The following is an 18,579-nucleotide window of genomic DNA, read 5'->3' on the forward strand; positions in this document are numbered from 1 at the left end:
GCACCGGGAGCTGCGGGCAGTGCTGCGTTTCAGAGCAACTGCCTGCAACCGCAGGCAGAATTAGCCGGGCTCTCGCAGGCAGCAGCTGACCCACGGGGTGCAAGGGGGACATTGCTTCCTGCCTGCTGCCCTCAGGCACAAGCTGGAGCATTCGAGGAGTTTAGAAGAGCCAGAAAGCTGCTGAAAATGGCATTTGGCTCTCAGTGTCTAACATCATCACACCACTCCTGCTCAAATAAATAAACTCTGACGGGAATCCCCCCGCCCTCCCCCATTCCTTGCTTTAATAAAACTTGTCACAGTGCTGGTTTTTTTTTTTTTTTTCCAGTCAGCAGATTTTTAGGCTGGTTAATGAGGGGGAAAAATTTCACTTCTCCCCCCACCCCCCCCCAATTGCCTCCCCTTTCTTTCATGTCAGGGGCCAAGTTTGGATTGGAGCCTGGTGAAGTTTCTGTGTCATTTCCTGTTGCTGCCCTCCTCGACACTCGCTCCCGCGCTCCGCTCCGCTCTCCTCTCCTCCCGCAGACGCACAAGGCGTCCGCCTTCCCGACTGGTGGCTTTTGGGGAGGATGTGAGAGGGCAGGGGCATACCTCACGCTCTCGCCTGTCACGCCGCATTCCTGCTCTCGCCGTCCCCACGGGCTCAGCTCCCAGCCTGCTGCCGGCAACGCCGAAGAACCGAACGGTAAAACAACTTTCTTCTCTCCAAGCAGCTCAGCTGTTCTTCCCAGGCTGCTGCGAACCTAAGGCGGTGAGAGCAAAAACGTCCCTCTCTCTTGTAAACTTCGCCGCCGACGGCTGTGGTCCCATCCACGCAGGTGGTCGGGAGCGAGGTGGCTGCGGGATGCCAGCGCTGCGTGTTTGGGTGGCGGGTGGGCGAGGGGCTGTGGTTGCGGTCCTGCGGCGTGCGGGAGGGATGGAGAAGGGACCGTGGCCGGGGAGCGCCGGTCGTTTGGGAGCCCGGCGTGGGTCTCACTCCGTAGGAGAGGTCAGCATCTGTAAGGGCTGGCATTGATGCTGTTTTGCAGACGCTGGTGGCTCGATGTGACTGATGGAAAAAAAGAGCTATTTAAGGGAGGGAGAAACCAGCGTGGGGCTGTACAGAAGCCAGGAAGGCAGTGAAGGGAGGTGAGGGAAAGAGCAGGGGGTGCTCAGCGTTTTCACTTATGTGTTTGTCTTTCAGCTTCAGTGTAGAGTTTACAGGTTTTTCCTAGGGCTTGCTTGCGGTAGTGTTCAAGGGGTTTGTGGGTGTGTACGGTCCCGGTGATTGCTTTTCTGACCAGAAAGGACTGATACTTGCGGGAGTCTGTATTACACTCGGTTGGAGGAGCGGGCACAAATCAGCTGGCATCTGTAAAAACCTGCCTGTAATGCCTTTCCTCTGACATTTCCTTATTTGCTCGCTAAACGCACATATATTTATTTATTTATCTGGTAGGAAAATGACACAAATGTTTGTGCTTTAAAGTGGAGCAACTGTGACTTCATGTACTATTTCTGTCATTCCTGACTCGTTCGATCTTGACTGTTTCTTGGACAAACAAGGCGTAACAAACTGACAGAGAAATCCTGAGGCATGTGCTGGAGCCGGTTCCCGGAGCTTTCAGAGTTAAAAGGCTTTCTTGAACTCACTGACACAGGACCGTAAATTTCAATGTGTCAGTAAGTGAGGGGAAAAAAGCGCTTGCAGAGCATTATACACCAGCAGATAGAGTCAGCGCTGCACAACCCCAGGGTCTTCACAGGCAGGATTAGTTCCCAACACCTCCAGCTACTCAGCAGCATTTAGAAAGGTCAATTATATGTACACTATTTACCAGCTAATTAGAAGTGGGGGAAAAAAGCCTTGGAGTTGGCCCTGGGAAAAAAGATCCTAAGGCTTTGTGTACAGCGTGTTTACCTCCAAGTCATTGCTTGATTCATGTTGCTCCCTCAGCTCCCCCTCGTTTTATGTTAGTTTTGCAATAGAGTCCTCCCTGGCCCCCATCCCCAGGACGGGAATGCAGTGGAAGAAGGTGCAAGATGGGGAAGGTAGGAAGGGGGCTTTGGGCACACCCTGAGCACATCAGTCCTTCGCCCTGGACTGATGTGCCAGCCGAGGCACATCACCTCCCATGGCCGGGGAAAGTTCAAGCTCCCTGCCCAGCCTTGGCATCCCTTGTCTTGCTGCCATTAGCAATGGGGGACCCAGGAGACATTGCTGACAGCTTTGCCTGGAGTCGGTTTCTAGGTAAAAGCTCAAAGTTTGTTTCACAGTTCCAATATGAAAGGTGTGTTTTTTTAAAAATTGGGTTGAGTAGGAAATGCGTTTTTGGGTCTTCCCATCTCCTAGACTCTTTCTGAGTACTGTGCTACTTCTTACTGGTTTTTCAAAAGGTATTCTTCACTTTCAGCATTCCCCACAGCTGGCTCATACCTGTACTAGTGAGCTGGGTCTTGATGGTCTGTGCTACCACACTGGTGATACACATGGGTCGCTCTGGGACAACTCTTGGGTGTTGCTGGGAGTTAGGATGGGCCAGGACACTCCAGAAAGGCAGTTTGGCTGCGGCCACCTTGTTTCAGAGCGTAAGAGAGTTTAATAATACGTAGGCGTCAAGCCGTGCCAGTTGGCTTCAGGGCTGAAGAATGGGCTCTGGCACGGTTTAGTTTACTAGCAGAGACGTAGCCAAGAGGCTAATGAGCTCATGTAACAGAGGGAGGAGAGAAGCTGTAGCAGGAGTCACTCCCAGCACCTCTAAGGAGCTGAAGAAACAGTATTTACCTGGAACTGTGCTCTGTATTTCTTGATATGAAAGGAAATGGAATGACAGACTGACATTTTTGCAAGGGTCCAACAGGCAACTCAGCTCTGAGGTGAACTGAATCATTGCCTATGCAAGGTGACTGGGGGGGCTAACTGCACTTCAGGTGCTACTTTTGGGTGCTTGAAGGGTGGATAGGACCTGAAGTCCTTTAGAAATCCATCCATATATATAGGTCTTGAGAGATGAGCCTCTGTCTCAAATGCAGTTTTTGGGAGTCTGTTTCTCAACTATGCTAAAACTTTACCTATGGGTGCTATAGTGGGAGATGAACATAATTTCATCCTTAATTATTTTGGATCTAAATGTGAACCCACTTCATTTTAAGCTGACATCACTCCACTGATTTCAGTGAAGTTATTCCCAATTTACAGCAGTTGAGGGCAGATAAGAATCAGTCCCTTCATATCTACTTTTTTCTGCGACTTGCAAAGGAGAAAGGAAGACAACAGAAACCCACTCAGGGTGAGATCATGATGGGAACTGAAGGGTCTTGAGTACCACCAAGACCTTTCTGGCTTTTTTTGGCTTTCTTGCTTGCCCTAAATCTCAGCTTTTTGTTCTGTTAATGGAACCTTGTTCTATGCAAAAGCAAATGCTGGGTCCCTGCTTTTACATAGAACTGCTGTAAAAGCCAAGACCAAGGTCCCTGTCCTGTCTCTGTCCTTGTGTGAGCGTGTTCTCCACACCACACTTTCAGTGCTCATGTAGCCTTGACAGATGAGTCAAGGGATGGAGATTCCAGTTCTGCTGCTTACCTTGGGAAAGCACTCTGGAGCCCAACAGACTTTACTGTCTGGAAATATTTCCTGTTGCACAACATAAATTGTCTGTTTCAGTTTAATCCTGTTGTCTTAAATTACCTCACCAAAATACTACCTTGAGTAAAGCCTGTCTTCGCAGCCACTTCACTGCAGTGGGGGAACCAGTATTGTAAGAGGCTGCAGGTTGTGAAGACTCTCTGCAAGAAGGTGGAGTGAGCGCGTGCTTCCCTTCCCCCTTTCTCCGTCTTGCACAAGGGCAGGATGAACCAGTCTTGCTTTGTAACAGCGGGTCTGTGCTACTTCTAGTCCCTGAGCCAGACGCTTTGCTGCTCCACAAGCCCACGGTGGCCACTGAGATCTGCAGGAGAGATCTCTCATCACTGGTGGCTTCTCATGGTCCTGGTGGTCCTTTTCTCTGAGCTACTTTTCCCTGCTTCAGTGCTCGAGCTTGGTGTGGTGCTCCCTGTCCTGCCTGAGGTTGCTCCAAGGATGCTCTGCTGCTGCCCAGCAGCATGTTGCCTGCTCTCTGCTTCAGTTTCTGATGGGGTTCACCCAGGGAACAGCAGCAGTGTTTGGGGTAGCCTTGGCCCGCTAACGCTTGTGGGTGCTTCCTGGCTCTGTCCTGGCTGTCTGCCCAGGCTCAATCAGACACACTGTGTTCATCCGCTTTGCTCTTGTGTAGCTCCAGCTCCAGTTCTTGTGGTATTTAAGTGCTGATGCACAAATTAAGGTAACATTTACATGCTCTAGTGAGTCTTCAGCTTGCCTGCACAAATCTCTTGTTTTCCTTCTTCTTATGCAGTGCCACTACCTGAGGACAGTCCTTGCCTCTTTGCTCCAGGGAGCTGTTGATCCCTGCTCTGTTTATGGGACATTGCCATAGCAGTGAGGATGTGTAGCGGAGATGGTCAGGATCAACCCGACGATATTCCCACTGCTGGCCAAACATAGCCGAAAAGGTGCATGCCTCCTTCCCTCTCCAAACAGTATCCTGTTTGCTTTGGCTATTTTTAAACATATTTGCTGCTGGAGACTGAAGCTCGCTATCAGTCTGAGCCTTGCCACCGTGCGACTCACAGCTGTTTAAAATGGATTAATGCTGAGGCTGGAAGGACAGTTTTTGTTCTTCTGTCCACTGGCTTGGGGCTGCCAGATGTGTTGGTGGTTGTGGCAGAGTCGCTTGCTTCCCGGTAAATCAGCTAAGGGCACCAAAGAGCTCCAAGCCAGAGGCTTTTCCTCCTTACTCCTGACTTCTGGAGTTGAACGGGTGAGAAGGAGGTGAGAGGCCTCTGTATCCCATCAGCAATCCCCTCAGTCATCCTCTCCCTCCCTGGAAGTGTTATTTTTGGTTAACTCATACAAGTCTGGGCCTCCTTGGTCTATCCTGTGGGAGGAAGCTCGAGGCTGGAATTTTGTAATAAAAGCCAGATTTTTCTCTGGAGGCAGAGTGGAGGAGGCCACTCCTGTTGCTTCTCCAGTTCTTGTTAGTTCTTGATCAGCTTAATCTGGTGACTAGGAAAGGTTTTCTTTCCCTGCTGAGAATAATCTTGGCCTCTGAGGAAGGTCAGCGTTGGGATGTTCACCCTGAGATACCTGATTTCCTCAGAGCCACTGGTGGGAATCCCAGCTCAGGCTACTTGGACCTCATCTTCCTGATGCAAGTTCCCAGCAGTTTACTGGGAATGAGTCTCTGTGAATGCACCCCAGGCCATTTGCACCGTTACAGAATCATGGTGTTGCTAAAAACAAGGAGTTTTCCTCCAGTGTCCTTGGCCAGAGTTAGTTTGCTCTTACCCTGAGAAGCACAGAGCAGTCTGTCCCCTTCTACACCAGCAGCAGCTGGTTTTCACTGGAGCAAACATGTCTTTGTACCTGCAGTCTGGAGAGTGTTCTCACAGACTTTCTGTGGTTATGAAAAAGTATAGATCTGGCCCTGTGATTTCCTCTGTGACCATGATATTTCAACGTTCTCCTCCTCCAGTGACCACTGGCAATGGAAAGACCACCACTCCCTGCTCTCTCCTCTTGGACTGTATTTGAAGTGGGGGTTGTTTCTGTAGGAACTGGTGCAGTGGACAGCTGAGAACATCTGAAGTTGCCATAATTTAAATATGCAGGTGCTACCTTAACTTAAATATATACAGAGAGCTTCCTAATTAAATCTGAGTTTGCTTCTTGGTCATCAGTCACTGTACTAAGGATGAGATAACAACAGCTGAAGCCGCTATCTCATCCTCACTGGTACCTGACACACTACCTGTAAGATACTTTTCTGGAGTTTCCCAGCCAGACTTAATTTCACTAGCTTAATAATATACATCTTGTGCTCCTTTTATTTTACTAGTGACTGTGATTCCCCCCTGACATAGCCTAAATTATGCTTCGATTCCTTTTTTTTTCTTCTTCTTTATTAATGTATACATGGACTATATAGCCTTCAGAGATTTATTTTCCTTTAATGAAATCAGCCTCCTTTTCCTGGCTAGTGTAGTGCATGAATGTCACATTTAAATATGTGCTTTCAAGTTCAGTTCTTTCCCTCAGACATATTACTTTACACTACATTTGGCTGTGTTAAACTGCAGTGCTGATTTACTACATCGGTGACCATGAAAGACTCAAATTCCTCTGACTCCTGTTTTGTTGTTTCTCTGTATTTACTATCCACAATGCTTTGGGTTTTGGAATAGTTAGCAGATTGTAAGCTTAAATTTCTTATTTCTTTTCCTCTGCTTGATACAATGGTTACAATCAGCTTAATATATTTACCAGATTTGAAGCTGATTACAGAGCAAGTACAAAAAGCTCTCCTGAGAGCAATGATGCCATGAATGTCACAGCAGTGTGTGGTGCGAGGTACCAGGTGTGCGCAGGAATGAAGGGGTAAAGGTCTGCCCAAAGTGCAGGGAAGATCCCTTATCTCTCTTCCACAAGCAGGAGCTGGAAGCAGGGAGTGATCAACTGCTGGTGACAGTCCTCCTTGCTTCCTTTTTTTTCTTGAAGAAGCCTGTAAGTGTTTTCTCTTCTCTGCTGCAATTCAGAAGTGAGAAGGCTGCTCTTCAGCCAGCTAAGGAGGCTTGAACAGCACCGAGTCTGCAAGGAGGGTTCCCGTCTCCTCCTGAGTTTTGTGTCCAAAAATTGTCACCTCTCTTCTCTGCCCCACACCTGCAGCCGTTGGCCTGTATGGAAGCTCTGGGTATGAGATTTGGTCAGCCAGAGTCTAAATAGCTTTCAGTATTGAGTCTTATTGTTTAAAAAGCAAACAAATGCAAAATTGGGAATTCCCTCCTTTTTGTTTGCTTACTTGAAGAAGCCTGGGCTAGGCAAACCTGCCAGGCATACTAACTCTTCCTGACAAACTGCTTTAAAACAGGGGTTGCATGTAGTGGCAGCAACAGTGGCAGCAGAAACCCTTCCCAGAGAGGAAGGAGTACACCACGGGCACCGTGACAGTAGTCAAGTCAACCTCCATCTTCTGCTTGCGCCTTCCTGCATGGGTCTGCATCACCTCTCCTTCAGGTGGATGCTGTGTCAGGTGGTGAACATCTCATGCACTGCTGGTGAGAACTTCCAGCTGATATTTAGGAAAGGCTTCTCTGCCATGTCAACCAGCTTCTGAGAGGACCAAGCCAGGAGGTAGGTGCCTATTCAGATATATCCCTGTGCTTGGTGTTTCCAGCTGGCTGGCTCTCAGCAGTTTCTCACTCGGCACGTGGGAACACGTAATTGCCCTGCACAGACACCCTGTCTCCCTGGACCGTACATGTACGCTTACAGGTTCTGAGTCACTCCTCAGAAATTCAGTGCTCTCCCTTTGACTGTGTTGAATGCCTGAACACTTAAGATAGGTGCTCTGGGTCACGCTGCTGGGCGGGATGTCTACAGGTTCGTTATTGTGACACCAAGGTAAGGCTTTTATTAAACGTGGCCTGAAGTCAACTTTCCATAGCTCAGCTTTTGCAGGTGCAAAGGACTACAATCCGGAGAAGCATTGTTTGCCTTAATCAGTATTTGCAAAGCAGTATGCAAGGCACTGCTTGTTGTTGTTACTAAGAGAAATTATGCATGTTAGGAAGGGGATCACATGGCTATCACGCCATGCAATCTGATTTTATTTTCCAACAACACTAAATACTCGCTGATTCTGTCCAGACCTTGGCTGTTCTGTAATTTTCTGGAGTTGTCACTAAGGCAGGAGCTTGCTTGCAAAGAAGAAAAAAAAAGTATCCATCCAGGGCCCTAGTTTGGTCTCTGCACAGCTTTAACTGTGCAGCTCACTGCCAAGCATCACACAGCAGAGGAGAAAGCAAGGCAGAGAAGTGCTTGTGAATCACCATGGAACAACATCAGACAAGCCAAGCAGACCCATGTGATTTTAGACAGGGCTCAAGAATTTCATTCCTTTAGCTTCAACCCAGGGGGCAAATTTGTTCATTTCCCTGGTATTGCAACAATGATAAAGCCTCTGCACCCATTTGCCCTGAACCGGTAGGGTTTCTGCTCTGAAACACTTGCTGTTCCATTATGTGTGATAATAGCAGTTAAAGGAAAGGTGGAGATTCGGTGGGACCAATTCTCGTGTACACCAAGCTGCTTTTACCCCCTCCTGAGTATATAAAATATCCTTAAACAAAACGTAAATGGTGTCGTCAAAGTAGTACAAGTGGATTCCAGAATCAGATGAATAGGTTCCCTACTCTGATGTATGTTTTGAAAACATTTGTGGGCAGATGGATACCAAACTCTGAGTTGTCACCTATCCCTCTGAGACAGATCCTTAGGACAAAGTGCTGATGTCTGATGGCCACAATGGATGTTGGAGGGAAATTTTAGGAAGGTTGAGGCACCTGTGTCTGCGGACACCGAATGCTCCAGTGGTTCGTCTTTCCCATGCGCTTGGTGCATGCAGGTTCCTGAGCCTTATCTGAGTGGGTATGAGTTGGCTTGGACCAAAAGCATGTGAGATAGCTGTGTAATGGCATAGATGGTCAAGTTCCAGCACCCATGCTTGTGTCCTGAACTGTTCACTACTATAGAAATAGCATAAGAGCTTTCTTGACCTTTGATTGTTTCCTCTCATGGCAGAGGTCACATAGTTTGAATCAGCTCAGACATAAAGTGAAAGCATACAGCAAACAGCAAAACACAACCTGAACTGGGGAGGAAGGAATAAAGGTATTTTCTGGGAAATACCGGAATGCAGGCAAAGATATGAAGAAAACCACCTGCTCAAGAGAAGCAACTTTGAGAGGTGGACATAAAACTTCCTAATTTGCCTTTCCATGTCTCCTGGACAGCCTAGAGTTATTTCACAAAAGCACAGCTTGAAGCAGGCACCCTAAATTATAGCCCTATTGCAGTGGCTCTTTGGGACCTCATGTGCCCCATAGGACCATTATGGATCTGAGGAGAGACTAAGTGCAGCTGGAAGAGATAAGAAGCCTGTGTCCTCCACCAGTCCAACATTCATGACAGTAGGAGAGTCATCTTATCCAATTGCAAAATGGGAGTGCTACCTCAAAGCCATCTGTCAGAGGTTTCATTCCTTCTTGCTTGCAACATGCTGGAAAACTGAAAAGGTCTATGTGACTGCTTTGTGTTATTAATGAGGGAAGGTTGGAAAAAATCCCCATGACTTTGTGATGTACATGTTGCTTGAGAGAGGACATGCTATCCATGGCGAGACCTCACAGCATGCTAATCCTCAAAGCATATATGCAAAAGTTTGAAACCAGAGGTTTTGTTGACCCTGGAAGAAAAAGCAGATTCCAAACAGAGGCTCAGAAAAAAAATCTCCCATTTCATCAATACTTGCTCTTGCTTTATTGACGAATAGATGCAGCTTGCCTGTGCTGTGGTTTTGTCCTGTTTATCTTCTGAATTTGCATACATTTTATTTCTGGGCAATTATAGTTTCAAGAGCTGGCCGCAAGGTAGGCAACTGAAGAGCCACATCATCTCTTCCATCTTCTCTTTTGCTGAATTTCTGAGCTTGGGGTCTTGCTTTTGAGCAGAAATTTTGTGATGGGGACTGTAGGGACTAGATTACTACAGAGAAAATGTGAACCTCCATCAGGGTTTGAACTTTGGTCTGCAGAAAACAACCTGATATTTCAATCTGCAAAATCACTTTGGGCCATAAGGACCTACAGATTAAAAACTCATTGTATAGGAAAACTTAACATAAAATCTCCATGGCTTTTAAGGGAATTAGTTCTACCTTGTTGTTTCCATTGAACCATGCAACTTGGAGAAGTATGAAGTAAACCTGCTCAGAAATCCTCAGGAGGAGACATGGACTGCTGTGGGGTTGGTTCCCCCTTGTCCATGGCTGGGTAGTTGATTCAGCTGTTGCACTGCCGTGGTGCAATATACAGTGACAAGTCTTTCCTGTAAGGTTCAAAGGACAAAGAGAAGAAGTCAGTGCTAAGGCAGGCTGCAGTTTTTGTGGGGGAACATCTGCGATCCCTCGTTCCTTCTTCTAAGTAATTAATCTGTGATATCACTATGCAGATTCTGGTACTGTAGGAAGATACCAAATTGTTCCGTTTGACTTCAGTTCAGCTTTTTTGGCCCTTTTAGTCTGAACGTAGTTTCATTATGGCTGCTGTTTACCAGGAGGCATTGTAGAAAAATTCTAGCATGCATTTATTTAAATAACATCTGATATATTCTGGAGAATAGACAGCATGGAATAGCTATAGTGCTGTTTCCAAAGAGTTTAAATGGCATCCTTGGCAAGAAAATAGAGAGGAAGGAAAGATCTGTTACATGTGCCTGTGTATTGCCCCTAGAATAAGATCAAAGTTACGAAAAGAAACTGTGGTTTTGTTTCTCCACAGTTGTTAGAGTTCACAAACTTCCCAGGATCTACATTTCAAGGCTTTCATCAACCAGATTTTGTACATTTACATTTGTTCAAAATAGTTTCCAGGCAGTGGGTGATTAGTGGTTAGAAATGGCTTGCAGTTTGGTGATAATTTGATTAAGTGAAATCCTTAGGAAAACGAGCGTTCCAGATCTTTCATGTTTCCCTGCTTCACCTATGGACCACGACTCCTTCCCCACCCAATCTCACAGGAGGCATCTCCTTTATCTCCTGCATTTCAGAAAAGAATAGATGAGTGCTAGTCAGGAAAGACAGGAGGATGCCTCCAGCCAGAATGAGCAGCAGGAAAAGACATTAACTCAAAAAAAATGCCACTTTTACATTTTTCCAGGAGAACTTAAAATGCAGTAATTATATCCCTCTCTCCAAGAACTCCGTGTACTCTGGTTCTTTTGAATTAATTCAGCATTAAGGACTGTGCTGTGCTACTGTGCACTGTGGAGTTATAGTGTCTCCTGAGGTGGAGGAAGCACAAGATTCATGGTATCTTGAGAAGACTTGCACGTCCTTGACGTGCCAAGGAGGGCACCCCCCAGTAGCATCGTCTGGAGCAACACTCCTTTGTCTGTAAGTCTGAGGCAGTCTGCAAACAAATGAAGATGACCCAAACCTGTACATTTCCATGCTGGCCAGTGAGCCAGCAAAGAAAATGGGGAAAATAGAAATAAGAGGTAAATATTCAAAGTTTAGCCAATTTTTTTAATTATGTATAAATGAAAATAATTTTCTAATGTTGCGCAAGCTGAGCCATGGATTTTTTTTTATAAGAAGGTGAAGTGGTGTAAGAGTATAGCTTGACCTGTCAGTCCTTGCTAATAGAAGGACCATCTTGTGTCCTGCTCCTTCATTCAGAAGTGGGGAGAGTGGAAGGGAGAGTTAAGTCCTTAAGTAGGTACTTTTACAAAAAACTTTGCTTTACTGATTTACTTCAGGAAATTTTGGTTAAAAATATTGATTTAAAAAAGGATGATGTCTTTCTGCCTTCCTGTAAAAACTGTGAATATATGCCTGTCATCGTCACTGACTCACGTATTTCCAGTTGGTGGGAATGGATTTACAAATGTTTGGACTTAGAAACACACATGGATTTACAAACAGTTGCTTGAAGCAGTTTTGCACATCTCCTTGTGATAATGACATATGGTTCGTGTCTCCAAACCATAGGCTTAATACCTACGCAGCGCTACCTGGGGTGGCAGAAGGAGAGAAACAGTCTCACTTTCCGTGTGTCCTGGAGACTTTTCCAGCACTTGGCAAGCCAACATGGCTCTGCGTGGAGCAGCCGTCACTGTCCACTGTCTCACGTCCTTCTGGCCACCATCTCACTAAATAGGCCAACCCAGTTGTTTTAATAGGTGCCTAAATAAAAGGTGAAAAACGACTGGTGAGACCATTCAGTCCATCTTCCTGGATAACGTCAGCCATAGACTTTCCTTGAACTAACTCCCATGGCAATTACAGCAGGCATCCCACCTTTGTTTTTCAAGTGGTACCATCCTTGGTGGTGTTAATTCCACCATTGCCAGCAGCTGACATGGGTACAGCCGTTACTGTCTCTCTTCTTGGCCCTGTACCCCTTTGAAGCAGCGTATGTGACATCAGTGGTCCATGTATCCTTGTTTGGGACACCCTGAGGTGTAGTAGATTCTGTCAGGGAGTGCACCCAACTTCATTTACAGGACCGGTGTATGAAGAACACGTGAAATCCCTCAGGAAGATTTTCAGTCTAAACATATTTAAAACTTTATATGGAAAAAGAAAGGTCTGAAAGTCCACACTCCGCAATATAGTATGCATGAGACTCAGTTAATTCACCTTGAAAGAGGCCTTTAAGAGAACTTGCAAATGCGTGCTGCCTTAGGGATAGGACATGGGTGAGCGCACAAGAGGAGCACCAGATAAACAGAAAACATTGCAGCAACCTAGCTAGGAGGTCATGGGATCCGCGTAGCTGGCAGCGTTGCTAAGCAGATCGGTTTGTGCTGTGGCCGTTTTTTCTCACAGATGGGATAAAAATAAGATAGATTAAGTATATCCAAGAAAAAATAGTTTTGCAAAGGCTTGAGCAAGCTGCCAATGTCAGCAAAGGGAGCCAGTAATGTAAGCAAACTTCAGAGAAGGAAAGCTGCAGAGCGTCCTGCTGGAGAGAGCAAAGGGGATCGGCTCTGCACGCTGGCTGGATGTGGCGTGAGGGATTGGCCAGGCGATTAGGTTGATTTGTGTCTTCTGTGTTTACCAAAGCAGATCCCAGTGGAGCGGGAGGTTTTTCTTTTAGCTGACAAATATTCCTGCCTCTAATTTAAAATGTTTTTACCCCCTTCTGTGGCCCTTTGAGTTAACCTCTGCCATGCCAAGTCATTCAGGCTGATAGGTAGATGCTGAGGTCCCTACAGAAATTTGGAGCTCCCTGTCACTGCTTTTAATGTCTGCTCTGCTTCTACAGCGTTAGATCTACATTTGGCTTTGATTTTGCACCCAGCTTTCCAGCAGATCCTTAGGAATGGCCAATTTAGGCAAGGTGAGGAACTGCTCCCCTTAAACTAGATCTTGTATCAACAGAGTGAGCAGCAGCGCCTTGGCCGTCTGTGCTGTAGGATGCTCCCTGGTGAGCATGCAACTGCAGTTAGGATCTATGATGGAGCAAAAGCAGATGGTGTATCAGGGCTTTGCGGGGCTCAGATGAGCAATAGTTACTGCTTCTCGGTGGCTCTGTAGTAACTGGCTGTGAGCTTGGTCTCAGGCAATGGCAGATCATCTGCCTTCATTTAGTCGGCTGTGAAAGCGGCTTCCTGTTGATTTCTGCTCTTCCTTTCCTGTTTTTGGAGAGTCACTACAGCTGAGTCAAGGCTAACAGTGTACTGGGGCTCCATACATTAAGTCTATAGGAGTGCTGATGCATAGAAAAACCCCTTACCTGGCAATAAGAGGGGGGGACCAAGTCTGAAATGGTGCTCCTCTGATTTGGCAGTACTTACTCTGCTTTGGGGAGGTGTAAATGGTAAGGGGCATGGCCAGAGGGAACAAAGGCCAGAGGATATCATTCTCCACTAAGTAACAGTTATTTGTTGGTGTCTGGAGTAGTTACTTCAGAGAGGTTTTTAAATGCACTTAATTCAGACAGAAGTAATCTCGGTGAAAAGGAGGTTGGGATCGTGTAGGGAACATTCCGGGGAAAAACATCTGCGTCTTTGGTTAACTATCATATTTGTTACATTAAAACAAATACTACTATCTGACCCAGAGAGCTTGTGGAATGAGGCCAGAAAATAAACTGTGTTGCTACTGACAAGATAATGGATCAGGAAAAAAAAAAAAAGATTGCAGTGCTAAAAAAAAAAGAAAACTCAGTCAAAAAGCTGTTTCTCATTTCTTTTTACATTGCCCTGAAAATTAAGACAAGTGTAGTTTTTCAGCTCAGCTTCACTTTGTAGAGTTGCTGGGTTTTACACTTGGCGAAAAAGAATTATAACTTTCCCATGTTGTTTGAGAACCGCATTAGAAATGTGTCTGAGTGGCAAAGTTCACTCCTCTCCATGTGTTAGGGCCAGGGCTTTGATGCGCTTTATATGAGAAATAGTAACCAGATACAAAAATTGCATCAAGACTCTTGGACAGCCAAGAGGGAGTTGGATCGAGACATTCACTTTGGCCTTCTTCACTATAGCTAGTGTCTGTCTGTATCTGAGGAAGCAATGCCATTAATGCCAATGCACCGATCCCTCTGTCTGTCTGGCCAGCCACATCGGTCTCCCATCTGGGTATGATGCAATTTCCTTTGCTTCTTTATTGGGAGATTAAAGGAGCTGCCTCTTCTCCCTTTTCCTTGTGGATAATTTATTGTTTCTGGATTTAATAACTTTTCGTATTTGAAGTTTGCCTGCAGATGGGTTAGGAGCAAACGCGAACATTGCAATGACAGCATTTTTAAGGCAAGTATCTACAGTATAGGCTACCTGTTTCTTGATGCCCCTATTGTATAGATCGAGATTCACGTATATACCCTAGCTGTCACTTCAAAGGCAGCTTTGGCTAATAGGTATTGTTTCTTATAGTAAATTTAAGAGGGAAATTATCTTAAATGTCTTTCTAGTAACTGTTGGTAAGTTCAATGGTGACATTAAGAACTGCTTCAAAAAGTTCAGAATTCTCCTCCTCTTGGTGTTTGGCCCATTGGGTAATGTATGTGCTCTCGAAACAGTGGGACATCACTTCTTATCACCAAGTTTTGCATCTGGAGGTCGCTCCTACCCAGAAGCTTCCTTTGCCTCTCTTGTAAGCGGCAAATGGCCTCTGCCATAATGAGTCAGTAGCGTTATGTAGGGATTTACTTTAATAAGACGTTGAGCTGGAGATTTGGCTGGAGTCATTAGCTCCAGCCCACCTGCTGTAGGGTGGCATCTCGTCCCCTGGGAGCTGACCCTGCAGCTGTGAGTTTAGCTGTGCTGAGCCGACGGTGCACAGGTTGGCTCCGCTGGAGCCATTTTGTCACTGCAGCCCTGTGCCCCACGGGTAAGCTCTGCTTGTGGGACTGAAAGGGACTGCTTGTTCTTCAGCTCAAGTGGTGAAGTTGTGCCCTTTCGGGCTCTCCAGGGCCCAATTTCAGTCCTGACAGCTTGGGGACTTGCCACATGATGTGGCTGTTCTTTCAGGACACAGCTAACTAAAGCTATTTATTTATTTTTATTGTTAAGCACAGGAGTAGCGTGAAGAAATACAGATGTCTGTCAGCTTTGCAGCAACTTGCAAGAGACTGCTTCGTGGCAAGTTTGGGTTGCTTCCATATTTCCAGTTGTCCCATTTTCTCAGGTGTAGAAGACTCCCCTGAGTCTGAACTCCAACCTTAAGGTTTCCAAGGACTGTTTCTTTCTACAACGGTTCTGATGGATTTTTTTTGTTTTTCTAAGCAAAAGTCTGCATGGGAATGCTCTTTCCAATTGTACCTCCTTGGTGGTGTCAGCCCTGTTGGTGATACATGTCCAGGTCCCTGGGCTGCCATAGACTGGCAACGTGGGTGGGCATCTCAGACAGGGTTTTGTGAAATGAGGGTCAGAGCAGTGCCCTGCTTCACCACGAGGTTGCGAAGAGCAGTGTTATGGAGACTGCGAGTTGTTTGGGCACTGCAGTAGATGGCAGCTGCATTAAGTACATCCTCACAACTCACATTAAATGGGGTTTCATGCTAGTTTCAGCAGAGGCTCCAAAGAGAAAATTCTCGCACGTCCGTGAGAAGTCTCTCTTGCCTGGAGCCAAGACATGGAGGAGAAGCAGCTGACGCAGCCACCGTTGCTCTGCTTATCTCGTGCGTTACTGTTGAGGGCTGAGCTTTGGCCAAGGGCGCCTTCTGTCTCCGTGCAGACACTCTGCCATGACTCGGTCTGGGCATGCACTCTGGCTAGGAGGAGGCAGGTAACAGCTCTGTGACGTGGCTGAGGATGACGCCTGCCCGAGGAGGTCTTCTCCTGTATGACACTGGGAAGCATGTGCTGGGATTGGCTGAACTGTGATGCTGGAGGAAAGGAGACTTTCTCCTTGGCTCCTGGGAAGAAGCATGCAGGTCTAGTCATGTTTCAGGTGGCTTCAGACTAAGATTTGTCCTGACTGGCTCATTGCAGAAGGTCTCGGAGGATGCTCCTCTCAGGGTTAGGTGGTTACCAACATGCACGGGCAGTGGATTAGGGCTTGAACCCATGCGTATGTCCTCAGCCGAAAGGGCTGCGTAGCCTTGTGGCACTCCTGTTTTGCAACTGAACTGAAGTTGGTCGGTCAGAATGTATGAGAGGCATGCTTGCAGATTTAAAGGTCTGAAAAGCAATTGCTTTTCTTAATTAAGGCAGTGTTGGAGAGGGATCTTGTCATCCACGGTAGAGGGACAGTCTTTCTGCACCTATCTGCAAGTGTTTCCAGTGCTCTGTGGGTCAGTACATTCTCACTCCATGTTTTGTCTGCTGCAACTGAATAATTAGTAATTGTCCCCATGAGAAACCCCAAATCTGTCTGTTTTACTGGCCAACTGATGAACAGTAATAACGAATGAGCAATGAGCGGCTGCTAACGCTGCAGAAACAGCCCTTATCAGAGGCAGCTCAGCGGCTGATAATTATCTCCTTCAGGGAGAAGCTTTGCAGGGGGAGTTCCCACCTCACTAGATCTTTGCTTCACTTGAAATTGTTTTGGTTGTATATCTCAGTTCAATACGCCTCCAGTCATTTTAGTTGGTATGAAGATTCACAGCTGGAGTCTCCATATATGGAGCCCCATAAGGGCTTGCAAAACTCTTCTCTTTGAATGCATTGACACTTCTCCCTGTGGTAGGGCAATGAGTGATACGTAGGGTTTAGCACTCAGGGTAAGCCCCCAGATGGGGCGGGAAGGCACTTGGAGCATGTCGCACAGAGGATTTTAGGGCTTCCCTCTGGTAGAAAGGTGGATCCGCCTCTAGTGACTGTTCACAGCCCTGCAATGAACACAATCTATGTCCTTTGTAACGATATCTTTTTTCTTCCGTCTCAAATAAAGGGTTGCTTTACTTACCTGGATTTACAACTCCATCAGCCAAACTCTATTAATAAATTTCCCACTAAAGACATAGCTAGTCTCTGCCAAAAAGTTTTTTTGCTCATGTAGTTTAACTCTATTGCTTGGAAGGAGAAACTAAGCAGCAAATAGAGTTCCTGGCCCCAGCATGAGGTGCTCTGTTTGCATAGCCATGTCAGGTGTGTGATTTTTCACGTCTCATTGACAAAGCGTTACTGGCAAAATGTTTATGTACAAAATGACTTACCAATGTCACTTACCTTCTCCATCCGCTGGAGAAGGTCCAGTCCCACTCACCCACCTTTTACCAAAAGCTTGATGGAGAGAGCTGCAGAGCTGGTGGCATGGTGCTAGGTGCAGTAGAGAACAGAAAGAGTTAAATGCCAAGTTTTGCTGCAGAGCTTTTCATCATCACGACCAGGGAAAGTGGAAACACAGACTGAATAAATGGGTCTGATGATACTGGACTGTGAGCAGGTTTTGAACCCCCAGTCTCCCCAGCACACCAGCACTTAGCCCTCCGTCTTCTGAGTTATACAACATTACACAGCCCTCTTAAATGGGCCAATTATTTCTCTATGCAAGAGCGACTCAGAGAGATTTTCCTGTCTGTTGACTATGAAATATATATTTCATTTTCTTCAAGAAAGCCCATTTTTATTTGCAATTCAAGTGAAATCAATATTCCAAAGTGGCATTTCAATGAAATCAAGGTTGTAAAGTAAACAGGGTAATGAGAAGACGAGCACTGTAAATAGATTTTCAAATGTCAGACAGTTGATATATATTTTCAAATATATAACTTGATTTCACCGTGATAAATATGGGAGACAGACTGAGAGCAGATGAACAAGAACTATGGAAGGAGAGGAACGATGTGAAACTGCCTGTGTTTTTCTCCTTAGCTAGTGGCAACCTGCAGGTGTGTATGGGACTCCCCTGGGTTGAAGAGGGAGGACAGGTATTGTTTTTATGTATGGTCTTGGCTGGAAAAAGGCAACTTTACACTATACTTAGAGCCTCTAGTGTTGCAGCAAGTCAAGTCTTGGATTTTTTGCCGCAACAGTGGGATGCATAGGGGTTAAAGGAGGAAGAGGGCATTAGGGAAGGGCTGCAGGGGGTGCAGTCAGTGTTGCACTGATGCCCAAGCCGATGGTGCTGGAATCGCCATCTCTCCTATGTCTGTGCAAATCCCTCAGCTTTACCTAACCTTTCACATGCTACACAAATGACTCCCTCTTGCTTTTCCCAGGAACGCGCAGTGTGTTTCTGCTCTGCTAAGCAGTGGCCACGTTCCAAGCAGCAGCGGCTGCATTTTTACGCTCTTGTATTGGAACAGGACTTGCATAGTTTGAATCATCACTTGCAGTCACCCACAGCAGAAATGCTTTTGATTAGAAACTTGTGAGATCATCCCCGTAGCTTGCACAAAAGGTTTGGCATCTTTCTGGGGAGAAAAGCAACTGGAAGACTGAAGAAATTATATGCCCCCAGCTGGGAAAGTTGACACAAAGGAGGCAAGTCTAGAAGTGCCACATTACCCTGTAATGGCTTTGAGGTGGTGGATGAATAGCAAACAATGGTATAT

General features: G+C 46.3%; 1 protein-coding gene across 2 annotated transcripts in view; it reads left to right on the forward strand.

Moving 5' to 3' along the window:
• EVA1A (eva-1 homolog A, regulator of programmed cell death) overlaps positions 1-18,579 on the forward strand; it is a 214,674-nt gene that overhangs the window by 147,607 nt on the left and 48,488 nt on the right. The window contains exon 1 of one of the 2 annotated variants that reach the window (XM_050894679.1): positions 652-685. The exons of the other annotated variant lie outside the window; for it this stretch is intronic. The gene's annotated coding sequence lies outside the window, so the exon portion shown is untranslated. Of the gene's footprint in view, positions 1-651; positions 686-18,579 lie in introns of those variants that run through there. 2 annotated transcript variants of the gene reach the window in all.

Source organism: Gymnogyps californianus, chromosome 3 (genome assembly GCF_018139145.2).
Source record: "Gymnogyps californianus isolate 813 chromosome 3, ASM1813914v2, whole genome shotgun sequence".
NCBI lineage: Eukaryota > Metazoa > Chordata > Aves > Accipitriformes > Cathartidae > Gymnogyps > Gymnogyps californianus.